This window comes from Scyliorhinus torazame, chromosome 18, assembly GCF_047496885.1.
Source record: "Scyliorhinus torazame isolate Kashiwa2021f chromosome 18, sScyTor2.1, whole genome shotgun sequence".
Classification (NCBI taxonomy): Eukaryota; Metazoa; Chordata; class Chondrichthyes; order Carcharhiniformes; family Scyliorhinidae; genus Scyliorhinus; species Scyliorhinus torazame.
Genome location: NC_092724.1, coordinates 136,753,007 through 136,767,422, shown reverse-complemented (window position 1 = coordinate 136,767,422; position 14,416 = coordinate 136,753,007).

Here is a 14,416-nt window from a genome sequence, read left to right as displayed (position 1 = left end):
TGCACATCTCTGGACTACGGGAGGAAACCAGAGCACCCGGAGGAAAACCACGCAGACACGGGGAAAACGTGCAGACTCCGCACAGACAGTGACCCAAGCGGGAATCAAACCTGGGATTGTGGCTTAACTGCTCTCTGACGTCACTGCTGCTGCATGGGATCCCCTTGATTTTGCCCCAGAATTAAATTGATGTCAGGAAAGGAGAAAACAATGCCACAGAGACCGCTAGATCTTTGGGCATAGCTTTATTCACGGTCAGTGGTGAGTGCCCTTGGAAAATCCAAGCCATTATCTCACACTTCTGTGATGCTTTGGGGATACAACTATCTTTTGAAAGAGCATCATAATTTCTTTGCCCACTTAAGTTTTTATTACGTACAGTATTATATAATTCTTCAAAAAATGTTATACGTATCCATAAGCAGGTAATAACTGTAAGATTTACATTATGCTGCATCAGACAATCTCTTTCCCCCTCCACTCCCCACCATTTCCCCTGGAAGGACATATAAAGTGAAACAGAAACAGTGCCTCAGGGCATAGTATCCCGTGCTGGTATACCCTTAAGCAATAATATTTGATGTTGTGTCTCTGAAAAGTGGATGGCAGATTAATCTATAAAACTAAAGTAACTTCCATAAATCCCAAAGGAATGCATTCTGCTGCACAATAAATGTATTGTATAAGGAAGACCTGCCCACCATTGGAAATCTGTAAAACAAATTAAGAAATGACAACCCCCATTTATATTCTGCACAATTCAGGTCAGGGTTAAATAGGTGCTGTAAAAATAGGTGCAGTAAATTTCGGTGGAAGAAGCAATATTCTCCAACAAAATTAATTGTTCATATTGAATAAAGTGTATATGCACACATTACTTGTGCAACAATTACACAGAGCACAACCTGCACAACATAAAACCTAAAGCCTTTTGGTGTAAAACTTTCAGCTTTTGTGTCTCACTGGCTTTTACCTAGTTAAAATGGGTTGAATTAGTGAAGCAAAAGCAAACTGGAAACCGGCTGAATTCATTTCAACATAGGTTGTTGCTAGTGGTTCCAGTCAAAACCCAGTCAAGCAAATGGTACCTTATTGCAGAACAGTTATTTGAGATGCGGCCAACCTGAGGATTTAAGATTGTGTCCAGCCAGATGAAAAATAGAATTAATCCCAAATCGCTAAGCAACTAACTGAATTAAAAAGGTACATTTTAGCACAATCGCATTATATAGCTGTATATTGTTAACTTCACATCGGACTGTACCCATTAAGTGTAAACCCAAGAACTTATTTACCACATATGTCAGCACATAAGCCAACCTCAAAAAATCCTTCCAAAAACAGAGATAGACTTATAGGCCAAGTATAAAAATGAACTGCTGGCATAGGTGTGGGTGATCACCATCTTTGCCGTTCACCACACGGGGTCTGCTCTCTATCGGCATGACTTAAATTCCTGTGCATCTTCACAACTCAACCAGTATTACCTGCTTGATCCTTTGCATCCAGTTATAAGGTTCTGGTAAGTAAAACCATTTGTGGGGCGAAAAACTGAAGTTGACGACGAATGCAAGTGTAGCATGTCTTGCCATGGGCAGCACGGTAACACAGTGGACAGCACTGTTGCTTCACAGCTCCAGGGTTCCAGGTTCGATTCCGGCATGGGTCACTGTCTGTGTGGAGTCTGCATATTCGCCTCATGTCTATGTGGGTTTCCTCCGGGTGCTCCAGTTTCCTCCCACAAGTCCCGAAAGACGTGTTGTTCGGTGAATTGGACATTCTGAATTCTCCCTCCTTGTATCCGAACAGGCGCCGGAATATGGAGACGAGGGGCTTTTCACAGAAACTTCATTGCAGTGTTAATGTAAGCCTACTTGTGACAATAACGATTATTATTATTAAAAAGTGGTGTCAAATTATACACCCAATACAGACAACAAAAATGTTTTGGGGACCAAAATTGTGGGGTCATATTATAAGCCAGGTCTACTGACACGCTAAAATCTACAGTAAATGGTATGTCTTTTGAGGTTGCACCACAGAGGTCTTTCTTGTGAGTTAAGTAAATAATTCTGAAATATCAAAGTTCTCTTCATCCTTCATTCTTTTTTAAACTGTCAATGGTACAATTTTTATGCTGAGTTGCACAGTCCATCCATCCATTTTTGTGACTCCAAATATTAACAGATCAGATTAGGTGGACAATGATCATATTGATTGAAAATAGTACATATCATTATTTTCTAAAACTACACTTTTACCACAAAATATGCGTATCTATCAGATAAAGCATCTGGTAATGCTTTTGTAGCACTTGCATTGCCAGGAGTAACTTCTGCTTGATTTCAATTGTAAAAATGCCTCAAGTCTAAACCTCTGAGTTAATAATAGAAAATTACAGAGGCAAGACATCCATTGTGGATTTGCTAAGAATATTAACACATGCATAGTTCTTTCAGAAAAGCAACAGTAAACACAATTACAACTGAATTATAAAGTGGCCATATTTACTTTGTGCACTTTGTAAATAATTAGTTTATTTACTAAAATCCAAAGTTAAAGCCTTTTATTTCAATCGTCTTTACCCTCTTATAAGACAATAGATTACATTTGAGGATGTGATTAGAACAAATATCATATAGTATGAGCGCGATCTAACGGAAGCGTTTCTAAGTGTGCACAGTAATAAGTCTTAAAACACCAGGTTAAAGTCCAACAGGTTTGTTTCAAATCACTAGCTTTCGGAGCACTGCTCCTTCCTCAGGTGAATGAAGAGGTATGTTCCAGAAACATATATATAGACAAAGTCAAAGAAGCAAGACAATGCTTTGAATGCGAGCATTTGCAGGTAATTAAGTCTTTGCAGATCCAGAGAGAGGGGTAATCTCAGGTTAAAAAGGTGTGAATTGTCTCAAGCCAGGGCAGTTGATAGGATTTCGCAAGCCCAGGCCAGATGGTGGGGGATGAATGCAATGCGACATAAATCCAAGGTCCCGATTGAGGACGTACTCATGTGTGCGGAACTTGGCTATATGTTTCTGCTCGGCTTAACCTGGTGTTGTAAGACTTCTTACTGTGCTCACCCCAGTCCAACGCCGGTATCGTTTCTAAGTGTGGTAAGGAGTGAGAATTGCCGGGTGCTTCTCGATGGTCAATCCGGCGCGACTGCAATCGGTATCTAATGTCCATTAGGGCTGGTAATGTCGCCCCACGAGCTTCACGCCAAAAATGCCAGCAGATTCGCCTGGACTGCGCCCGCCAGCTCTCCGCTAACGAGGGTGAGAGGCTGTTAAACCGATCCCGCAGAGAAAACCCCAGGTAGAATGCAGCCATGCCACCACGCAGACCCGCTCCACGATTCGATGGTGCCGACATGGCCAGACTGTTGGTCGTGGTGGCACCCAGAGATACCCTGTTCCCCCAAGGTTGGAGGGTCAGCCAGGAGACAGTGGCAACGGCCATCAGCACAGGGGTGTAACCAGGAGGACCGCTACCCAGTGCCACAAAAAGTTCATCGACCTCCACCAGGCCACGTGGGTGAGTTGGCATCGGCCCCCGGCACCAGTCCCACCTGCCAATCCCAGCCACCCCACCCCAATCACTCTGTCCCCCCAGCACAATACCATGCCGGTGTCCCAGCACGTGCTGCCCCCCCCCCCCCCCCCCCGTCATGCATGAGCGTGCGGCTCACAATGCCCTCTCGCTGTCCCCGCAGGAGAAGTTGGCCCATAACAGATGGGAAAGGGCCCAGACAGGTGGCGGGGTGCCTGACATCAGAGTCACTGAGGAACGGGACCTCGAAGTCGCGGGGGTGCCTGAGGACAGAGCGGTCACCGATGTCGAGCTTGGCCTGTGCCGCAGAGGTGAGTATCCACTGGCCGCCACGCAGATGACCTGTCACACGCATGTTGATCATGAGACATAATGATCCTTCCCTCACTGACCACATGCCCATGCTCCAGCATGATCTCCATCTGATGGTGCCAGCCCATCCGGGGTAGCCCCCTCCCCCCGCCTTCCAAGAGAACACTTCAGTGGAGAGCTCTGAGGATGCCAACATTGAGACATCACAGCTGTTATCGACATCCTCCATAAGTGCAGAGACACACACCTCATTGCCAAGATGCTCCAGTGCATGTCCCAGTCACTGAGGACAGTGTCAAACTCTCAGGTGGGCCATGCCGGGGCACTGCAGAGCATGTCCCTGTCTCAGGTGGGCATTGTCTAGGCACTCCACAACATGACCCAGATGCAGGTGGACATTGGCGAGGTACAGCAAAGTGTGGCCCAGTCACAGAGGGGACTCACTGAGGGCGTTGATACCATGGTGCAGACAATGGGGAGCCACAAGGGCTAGCAAAGCCAGATGACGCAGGGGCTCTGGAACTCACTCCAGTCACCCCTCCATCCAAGTTGATCCCCAGGGTCCGACAGGCACTGACCGGGAGGAGGGAGCACTGGAGACCAACCCAAAGCCTCCCTACAGCAAGACAATGGTGGTCACCAGCTCTCCCGAGACCCCATTCCTGACAACGGCGTGATAGTGGACAGGCGTCTGGGGCACAATCTGGTGAGCACTACACAATTGCTGATGCACATCAGGTGGAGGCAGGAACATCCAGGGGAGACAGCAGTCGGAGGTCTGCTACATCCCAGGATCCAGCTGGGTCCCAGTGCGATGTCAAGACTCTGAACCAGATTCTTCCGGAACTGATGCAGACGCTAGGGTGCAGCTGTGAGATTCGGAGGGAGATGTCAGCCATACTCCAGCAGTTCCAGAGCCAATTTGAGGGGTCCCAAAGGCTATGGGCACAGGAGATGGCACCGGCAATGCATGGCACCAAGGCCAACACTGTTAGGGTGGTGACCGCAATGGAAAGCCTGGAGCACGACGTCACAGAAAGGGTCAGGAAGATCAGCGGAGGAAGGGAGAAAATCACGGAATGCCAAAGGGGTGGGAGAGGATGGCAAAGATTGTGGAAAGAGATGGAGAGATCGGGGAGATGGAAAAAAAATTGAAGAAGAGATAGGAGAAAGACATCTGAAACCCACTCCCAGGAACAGTTTGGCACCTGATTTGCCTTCGTTAAAACCTTACAGCACCAGGTTAAAGTCCAACAGGTTTGTTTTGAATCACGAAGATTCACCTGAGGAAGGAGCAGTGCGCCGAAAGCTAGTGATTCAAAACAAACCTGTTAGACTTTAACCTGGTGTTGTAAGACTTCTTACTGTGCCCACCCCAGTCCAACAGCGGCAACTCCACACCGTTGATAAACCCACCAGAGGTGGGTGGGTTAAAATCGGATTGGGTTCTCATTGAGATTCTTTAGACTTTTATTTCCCATCCAACAAAAATACCAACCTTTGAGAGTTGAAAAGCCCCCCTCCCAAAATCATTATTTTGGTATTTGTCATGGATGAAGTTAAGGGCTGAAGGGTCATTAATGACCAATTAAAAGCTTTGTAACTGAGAGCGATAACCTCAAGGGTCCTCAATGTCAGATGATTAAGTACAGATGCAATGTGGAACCCTGATCTAGATTATTCTCGAGTTATAATAACCTTTTGCAATGACTGGTGGAATTGCAAGCAACCTGAGGACAATAATGGACGTGCAGCATATGGAGGCATGGCATCAAATATCGCTTAATTATCAGCAATTAAATAGGAAAGATAGAAGATTTTTTTTAAAGTATGAATCATCCTATTGGTTATTATCATTGAATTTGTCTTTGTACCTAGAGACGAAAAATTCCGTTATCCCATGTTGAATAATTTAATTGCTGATTATTCATTCTGAATTGCTCCATAAAGGATTTTGAAATTCAGAAAGATTATAACAATTTTAATAAGGAATGGGTTATTTTTCTCAGAATTAAATTTTTGCTGTTATTCATTTAGCTTAGGGATTCATTTTCAATAGACTACAATTGCTCCATGCAAACCCCCAGTATGCCTACATGGTGTACCCCGACGGCCGCCAGGATACTGTCTCCCTCAGGGACCTGGCACCAGCAGGTTCCACACACACACACACCCCCGGCCCGGCACTATCCCGCCCCTCCCCCACCTCCCCCGGCGCTCCCAGCAGCAACCCCCCCCGGGACCATCCGTCCTCCCCCTGCCCACGCTCGAGGATGAAGATGATTTCGGCACGCACCCGGAGGCTCCGGGCATCAGACCAGCATCTGCATCGCCGCCACCACTACGTCGCTCCCAGCGGCACATCAAGGCCCCGGACCGGTTAAACCTCTAACTGGTCCACTGGACTTCAAAAGACATTTTTGTTGGAAAGCAATGAAAGCATCATGTGATGTGTCTCTGGTTATGGCCTGAAGTCCTATTTCTGTTTTCCTTGCATATCATTTTCTTGAGAACTGACTAAAAACCTTATTATTTTTAAAGGTGTATAATTGAGAAATATAGATGACACAAAATCAACAAAAAGATAATGACAAACCAGAATCCCAACAGTTTGATTGTGAATATGATAATTTTATTGTTTATTACACCAGAAATGATTGGAAAAAAAATAATTAAAATACATTTTTCCAATTTTCTAAGATCTCATAAACAAATTCTTAATCATTGCCACGGATGGAGGTGAATCATAGCAAAACACATAATTATAATGAGCATGTGTGCTTAATGTGAGGTTATATTGCACAATAAGGGCAGCAATTAAGGGCAGCATGGTAGCATAGTGGTTAGCACAGTTCCTTCACAGCTCCAGGGTCCCAGGTTCGATTCCCGGCTTGGGTCACTGTGTGTGTGGAGTCTGCACGTTCTCCCCGTGTCTGCGGGGTTTCCTCAGGGTGCTCCGGTTTTCTCCCACAGTCCAAAGATGTGCGGGTTAGGTGGATTGGCCATGATAAAGTGTCCAAAAAGATTAAGTGGGGGTTACTGGGTTATGGGGATAGGGTAGATACGTGGGCTTGAGTAGGGTGCTCATTGTAAGGGCCAGTGCAGACTCAATGGGTCGAATGGTCTCCTTCTGCACTGTAAATTCTATGATACTGTGAATAACTTAAACTTTCATCAGAGGTGTTGTTAGATGGGTTGAATCTGCCTTCTATACACAAGACAAATTTAGATGCAACTCAGAAAAAAGGCAAATATTTGATCTGTCTGTTGAGTAATGTGAGACCAATCTGGCATTCATGAGATTGATAGCACTGTCTCCTTTGTCTTTGTAGCCAAAAGGGAAATTAAGGAGACAATGGGCTGCATTCTCCGTTTGGGAGACTAAGGGTACGATTCTCCGGCCTCGTTGTGCTCTCGTTCAAACGTAACGAGGCCGGTGAATAGCGGGAGAGGTCAAAAACGAGATCCGTGCCAGGTGCCAAACAGTTTACGTTGCAACCGGTCCCTCACATTGGCGAAATCAGGATCTCGCCATAGTTTGGCGAGATACCAATTATCATACTGAAGTCCATTGCTATACAATTAACGAGAGCAACCCTATATCGAGTGGCCTCCCCAACAAGTGCTCACGCTGGCGCCGATTAGTGCTCCTTTTGAAAAATGTGAACCTGGGAGAAGGGCTTCTGTGGGGAGCCGAGGAAGGGAGTAGCCATCTTTGCTCACAGGCAAAGAGACCCGTAGTGCTGGACTTGCAACCCCAGTGCTTGGAGGGGTGTGGGGGACCCTCAAATGGGGGTGGGGGACCATCCAGGGGCGACGCCTGTTCCTGCCCGTCTGACCCAGTCATCACCTATAACCTCCACCGACTGCCAAGGCCTCTGGCTGCGTGGCTGAAGGCTATTGCTAATAGGGAATTGGCAATCGTGGTTAAGTGGATTCCCATGGGTGGACGGGCCATGTAGCATGTGGATGTCATTGCCTAGCATCCCAGTCACATCCCAACCACACATGCACCATCCAAACACCCAGGGGATGGGACACATCAGTGGGGACATGTCCACAGCCGGAGGGTGGGTGAGCGCCACGGTGGGGGGGTGATGCCTGAGATGATGGGCAAAGGGTCAGGGGGGTCAGCCCACATTGCACAACAAAGTGACAGAGGCATCATAATAGTTTTGCGAAAAGATGTTTAATGTGTTGTACAAACCCACTCCTGAAGGTGCCCCCCCCCCACCCCCAAACCCCCACCCCCACCCCAACCCGGTGCCCTCAGGGATCCTCAATGTGCTTTGCCCTCCTAGCTCCACCACTACGTCTTGGTGTTTCCCCAGGATGCACATCAGAGGTGGAGGCAGACAGCTGCTTACCTAATCCCGTACCTTCGATGCCCCTGGTAGGCATCCTCTGGGGCCGGAGGACCCCAGCTCACTTGTCGGCGGCACACACATAGCCGTACCGCCCTGTCCCGCTTGCTGACTGTGAGACGTGGCCTCATCAGAGGGGTTGAACATGGTCTGCACCATCGTGTCGATTCCCTCAGCGACGCTGCTCAGTGACTGGGCCATGCTCTGCAGCGCTTCAGCCATTCCCATCTGAGAGTAGGACATGTTCCACAGAACCTCATCAAGGTCAGCCTGGTACTGGGTGGCATCCCCCAGCGAGTTGGACATTCAGCTGAGACCCCCAGCCATGTCCGTCACCGACTGCGCAACACTTTGGACATCTTCACTCATGGTGCTAACGTTGTGCACCATGCTCTCCACTTCAGTCCCCATCCCCCTCCCCCCTGGCAGTATTGGCCTCGCTGCCACTCATTGCCGGCGCCATATCCTGCGCCCGTAGCCTCTGGGACTCCTCCAAGCGGCTATGGATCTACTGGAGTGACGCTGACATCTCCCTCGGAGCGCCCAGGCTGATCCCTATCGTCCCCATCGGCTCAGGGTAGCTCTGTACCACAGGCAGGCCATCAGGCTGGGACCCAGCTGGGTCCAGGGATCCAGCAGACCTCCAACTGCTGTCTCGCCAGGAGGTTCCTGCCTCCACCTGATGTTCATCATCAGTGCCGTGATGCTCACCAGATTGTACCCCCAGAAGCCTGTCCACTAACATGTCCCACCGAGCGTTGTGTATCTGTGCTGGTGGAGGGTGGGGATGACAGCTGTGCTGCGACTACAGTTGAATCCTCGAAGCTCTCCTCCGAGGTGTTCAGCCAGGAGAGGGTTCCGCCCGGGGTGGGCCAGCGCCGTCGGTTGGAGGACCTACAGGAGAATGGACATGTGGTCAGTGGGAGGGATGGGTCAGTCAGTAAGGTAATAACAGGTCCCCCGGAGGAACTCAGTAGTTCCTCATCTCTGCCATGTCCGGCAGACTCCGCGTGGGTGACCGCCCTGTCCTCGGCCACACTGGTCACCTCCAGGGCATACTCCTTAAAGATGGTGAGGATTCTAATGCCTGGCACCCCTCCGCCAGTCTGGGCCGTCTCCCGACGATTATGGGTGATCTTTTCCTGAGGAGTCACAGAGAGGGCATCATTAGCCACATGTGTGGTTCACAGTGGTGGTAGAGGGGGGTGTGAAAGAGGGGTTGGGGGGGTTGAAGGGGGAGGGGGGTGGAGGGAGGGTTGGGGGCCGCATGGGGAGTTGGAGGGTGGATGCTCCCTTGGAAGGGCGGTGGGGGTTGGTGTCTACTCACTTGTGCCACCCGGTGTAGATCGTTGACCTTTTTCTGGCACTGGAGGCCAGTCCTCCTGCTCATATTCTGCGAGCTGACAGCTACCTCCACCTCATCTGAGGCAGTGCTGGCTACCTTTGGCTGACTCTCTGTGACCCCCGGGGGAACAGGACATCCCTCCTGGCCTCCACTGCATCTAGGAGCCTCCCCAGGTTAGCATCCCCGAACCATGCGGCCAGTCTCCTGGGTGGGCGCAGTCCTGGTGAATCAGCTGATGAGCCTTTATTTGCGACAAGAAGCCGTGAGGCCTCGTTATGTTGACCAATTGCGTTGCCAGCCTCGCTGGGCCGAGCGACGGGAACATCACAGAAATTATTTCTGCTCGCTACCACACTTGGAAGTTTTTGCAGAGAATTGCATCCTTAGGGTGCGATTCAACGGCCTCATCGTGCCCAACTTGGTGTTGGGACGGATGCATTGACTCTCGCGAGAGGCCTCTCATGGGATTCGTGGCGCTTGAAACGTCTCACTGGTGAGCTCCAGGTGCGCATATTAGGCTCATTTAAATATGCTGGATTTACCCGGGGCCTGGGATTCACCAGCCACCCCTGGGAGACCTCACCCGAGCACCGCTTCGTACAGGCCCATACAAATGTGGACCAGTCATCATTAGCTGGGGGGGTTTCCCAGGTGTTGAAGACCCCCGGGTGGTCGGGTGCAAGGCAGGGTGGCACACTGGCACCCTTCTTCAAACAATCTGTTATGATGTACAAGGTGCCTTTCTAGGTCTCTGTGCTCCAGATGACTAGGATTGCATGAAGCTGCTATCCTCGCTCAGGCTGACGGCATTTGTAACTCATCACTGTACCTTGCCAGTGCCCTTGCAGTCAACTGTCATGAAGCTTCCCATGTCGAGGTGAATTAATCTGAAGCCGGGCCTTCTCGGCCCAGATCTGCTGAAGGTCGTGCTGTCAGGCAACCTGCAGTTCCCTCCCACTGAACGTCAGCAGCCTTCCACCAGCATGTTGCAGCCATGGGGTAACACTGTGTTGGAGTTCAAGGGGATGCGCAAAGGTGATTAGTTGAGCATTATCGGGATAAACTTTGGATGGAATGGTTGCTTTTTGGTGTCTTTTATTTCAGTGTGTGGCCAAGAGGATGCTGTGATTGTCTATTACAGCATGATGGAAATAGTGGGGAAGTGTTAAGTGGGGAAGGGTTTCATTCAGGGAAACTGTGCCAGCTTTCTATACAAACAGAACAGCTAGTCTTAGCAAACATTCACCATCAAGATATGCTCGGCATGGTCACACACCAAGTGCACGTTAACTTTTGCAGAATGAGGATATTTCATCTTGGGATGCAGTGCCCACAAAGCCACGTGTGTGCAGCCAATTAAGGCACCATGCTGAAGTTCACTGCTCTGGTAGACACACGTATGCACTTCTCCTACTTCCCCCTGTTTAGAGAAATGATAAACAGGTCCCTCTCCTCGCAATCAAAGTCTCCGTGACTTCTTGGATGCAGCGATGGATAGTGAACAGTGAGTTGTTTGCTCTGTTACTTATTCCATCCTGGGAAGATCTGCTGGTGAAAGCATTCGGGGTCAGATTTTCCTCAATGTTCACTGGCAGTGTTGTTGTGTCTGCCCTGCTCTGAATCTGCAGGTCTGGCTCCAAATGTTCTGTGATCACCTCCTTGGTGAACCACAGCCATTGAACACCAAGCTCCTGGCTTATGTGCAGGTAGGAAGCGCTTCCTAAGATGCTAGTTGGGGAAGGCATCCTGTTGATATCCCCCCACTTCTCTTTATGAGCAACTTGTCTTATTTGCTGCCTCGGTTCCATTTCCCGCTTTGTTTACAGCTAACAGCCTTCGGGCGTTATTGAAACTACTCCAATCCGACAACATAATAACGAGTGTCATATCGGAGGAAATTGAGTTGGAGAAACGCAAGGAGAGTGAGTATTCCAGAGTTTGGGACATAGGCAACTTAAGGCATAATCACTAATGGTGGAGCAATTGAAATTGGGGCTGCACAAGACACCAGAATTAGAAGAGCTAAGATGTCACGGGGAAATGTGGGGCTGGAGGAAATTACAGAGACAGGGAGGGGCAAGGCTGTGAGGGGATTTGAAAACAAGAACGATAATTTTAAAATCAAGATATTACCTGACCAGTAGCCAATGTAGGTCATCAAGCACGCAAATGATTTAGAGATGGGGCTTGCTAAGAGTTGAGAGGGGAACAGCAGAGTTTTGGATTGCCTCATGTATACAGAGAAATGTGGGAGATCAGTCAGGAGAGAATTGGAATAGTTGAGATAACAAAGGCATGAATTAAGGTTTCAGCAGCAGATGAACTGAAACAGGGACTTAGTTGGGTGATGTTGCAGAGATGGAATGAGGTATTCCAGGTGAGGGCACGAGTTTGAGGTCACTCGTCTCAAGATTAAATGTCACACCAAGAGAAAACCCTTGTTCTTTCAGCTCACCTTCACTGTCTAACAACTTGGATTCCCATCTGTCAACAAAAACTGTCTAATTCCTTCTTTGAACACGTTTCTCACCCCACATTTTACAAAATGCATTTGGGGAGGGAAAGCAAAGCAAGGGAAAGGTATTGAGAGAGGTTGAGGAAGTGAAAGACCTTGGAGCATCCATGGTCCTTGAAGGTGGCAGCACAGATGGACAAGAAAGCATATGGACTGCTTCCCTTTATTGACCGAGGTATTGAATAAAAAAGCAGAGATGGAATGGTGGAATTGCATAAAGCACTGGTTAGGCCACAGCTGGAGCTTTCTGTACAGTTCTGGTCACCACGGTACAGGAAGGATTTAATTGCTCTGGAGAGAGTGCAAAGGAGATTTACAAAAATGTTGTCAGGACTTGAAAATTGCAGCTATGAGGAAAGATTGGAAAAGTTAGAACAGAATGTCGTGTTGGGTGTTCTGGTTTACAAACAAGCCAACAATGCTGGAAGTGGTGTAACGCTATTCTATTAACTGTTCAACTATGCTAACATACTATAAACATGGGTATAAGCAATACCAGCTTAACTGTGGACCCTTTCCTATCACTAGCTATGGTGAGGCACTCAGCACATGGTGAATGCCTGTGATGCAGGCTGTGAGCTCTGTGCTCTGACCTGGCTGCTGCTAGAATGAGCGGGAACTCTCCTGTCCCCTGTCTTTATAGTGCTTGTGCTCTCACTGGTGATTGGCTGCGGTGTTATATATGCTGGTTGGTCCTACTGCATGTCCATCAGTGTGTGTATGTGATTGCACCATAATGTACTGATGTATGTTATGACACAGAAGAGGCTAAGGAGTGACCTAATTGAAGTGCACAAAATTATGAGGGGCCTATACAGGGTGGACAGGAAATACTTGTTTCCCCTAGCTGAGGGATCATTTGCCAGGAGGCATAGATTTAAGGTGATTGGTAGAAAGTTTGAGGAGACACGAGGAAAAGCTTTTTCACCCAGAGGGTGGTCAGAGTCTGTAATTTACTGCCTAAGTTGGTAGTTGAGGCTGAATTGCTCAATCCATTTAAAAGGTACCTGGATCTGCATCTGAAGTCCTGTAACCTGCAAGGCGATTGGCAAGGTGATCAAATTTTCTTTGATTACTCGGGTGGATCGGAAGGGAATAGTGTCTTACCGTATCAGGATATATAAAACTCTCCATGCTCCCAGAGTCGATCAGGCAGGGCGTCTCGCACCCGTTTACAAATATAGTCGTTGATGCTGTTTGGAGCATTCGGGGCCGCGACTGGTCCAGTGTCACAGAAGCCAGTCGTAGTTGCTGCATCGGGGCATTTTCTTCAGGCCCCGTGTGGCCGTCCATCCCGGGGTCCTTAGACATCAGCCAAGATGGAGGCCTCCACGGGTCGCACACAGTCGGGGGTGGACAAGATGGCGCCGCCCATGGATCGCACGTTGCCGGGGGAGCACAAAACGGCGGCGCCCATCCCTCCCACATGGAGTCTGGGACCCACGATGGCGGCGCCCTTTGGCCGCACATGAACGCTGGGGGGGTTGAGTTTGGGGTTCTCCCCCAGAGATTGCGGCTACCCCCCGGGCCTGGCACAAAGCTACGAAATGCCCCTTTTTCCCACACCCTTTACAGAGGGCTGAGCGGGCCGGGCAGCGCGTTCGGGGGTGTTGCCCCTGCCCAGGGCCGCGAGGGCCCGTGCCACTTTCCAGCAATCGCTGGCGAATTTGGGATGAAAGCATACCTGCCACGAACGCATCTCGGACCAGTAGCTCTGTGTGTTCATTAACCGCAACCGATGGGCAGTTGCAGTTTCTCTCCAGTATCAACAGCGCATTGGAGAATTCGTCCAGCGATTCCCTGGGGATCTGCAGTCTCGTCGCGAGCTGGTGGCGTGCGTAGACCTGGTTGACGGGCCGAATGTAGATTCCTATCAGCATAGCGATTGCCGTCGGGAAATCTTCCGCATCATCTATGAGCGTGTAGATTTCAGGGCTCACCCTGGCATGCAGGACCTGGATTTTCTGTTCCTCTGTAGGTATGCCGGGGGTCGTTCGGTGGTATCCCTGAAAACATGCTAACCAATGTTTAAAAGTGGCCGCTGATTCGCAGATACTCCGGAATGATTCGGAGCTCCATGTCCTTAAAAGTTTGCGTAATAAATTGTAGCACAATCAGTCACTCACGAGACGAGATGAGAAGAAGTCGAACGATGGCTTTATTACGCAGATTTGTTCCCCAGCAGCACAGTTACAGAATGCGGCTGCTGGGAGAACCCGGGCTCTTATACTCCGCCTTACTGGGTGGAGCCAGCAGGCGGCTGATCCAATCGGGATCCAGTGTCTATCCACCGATAGCCTCTCGGCATCCCAGGGTACCTTAATACCC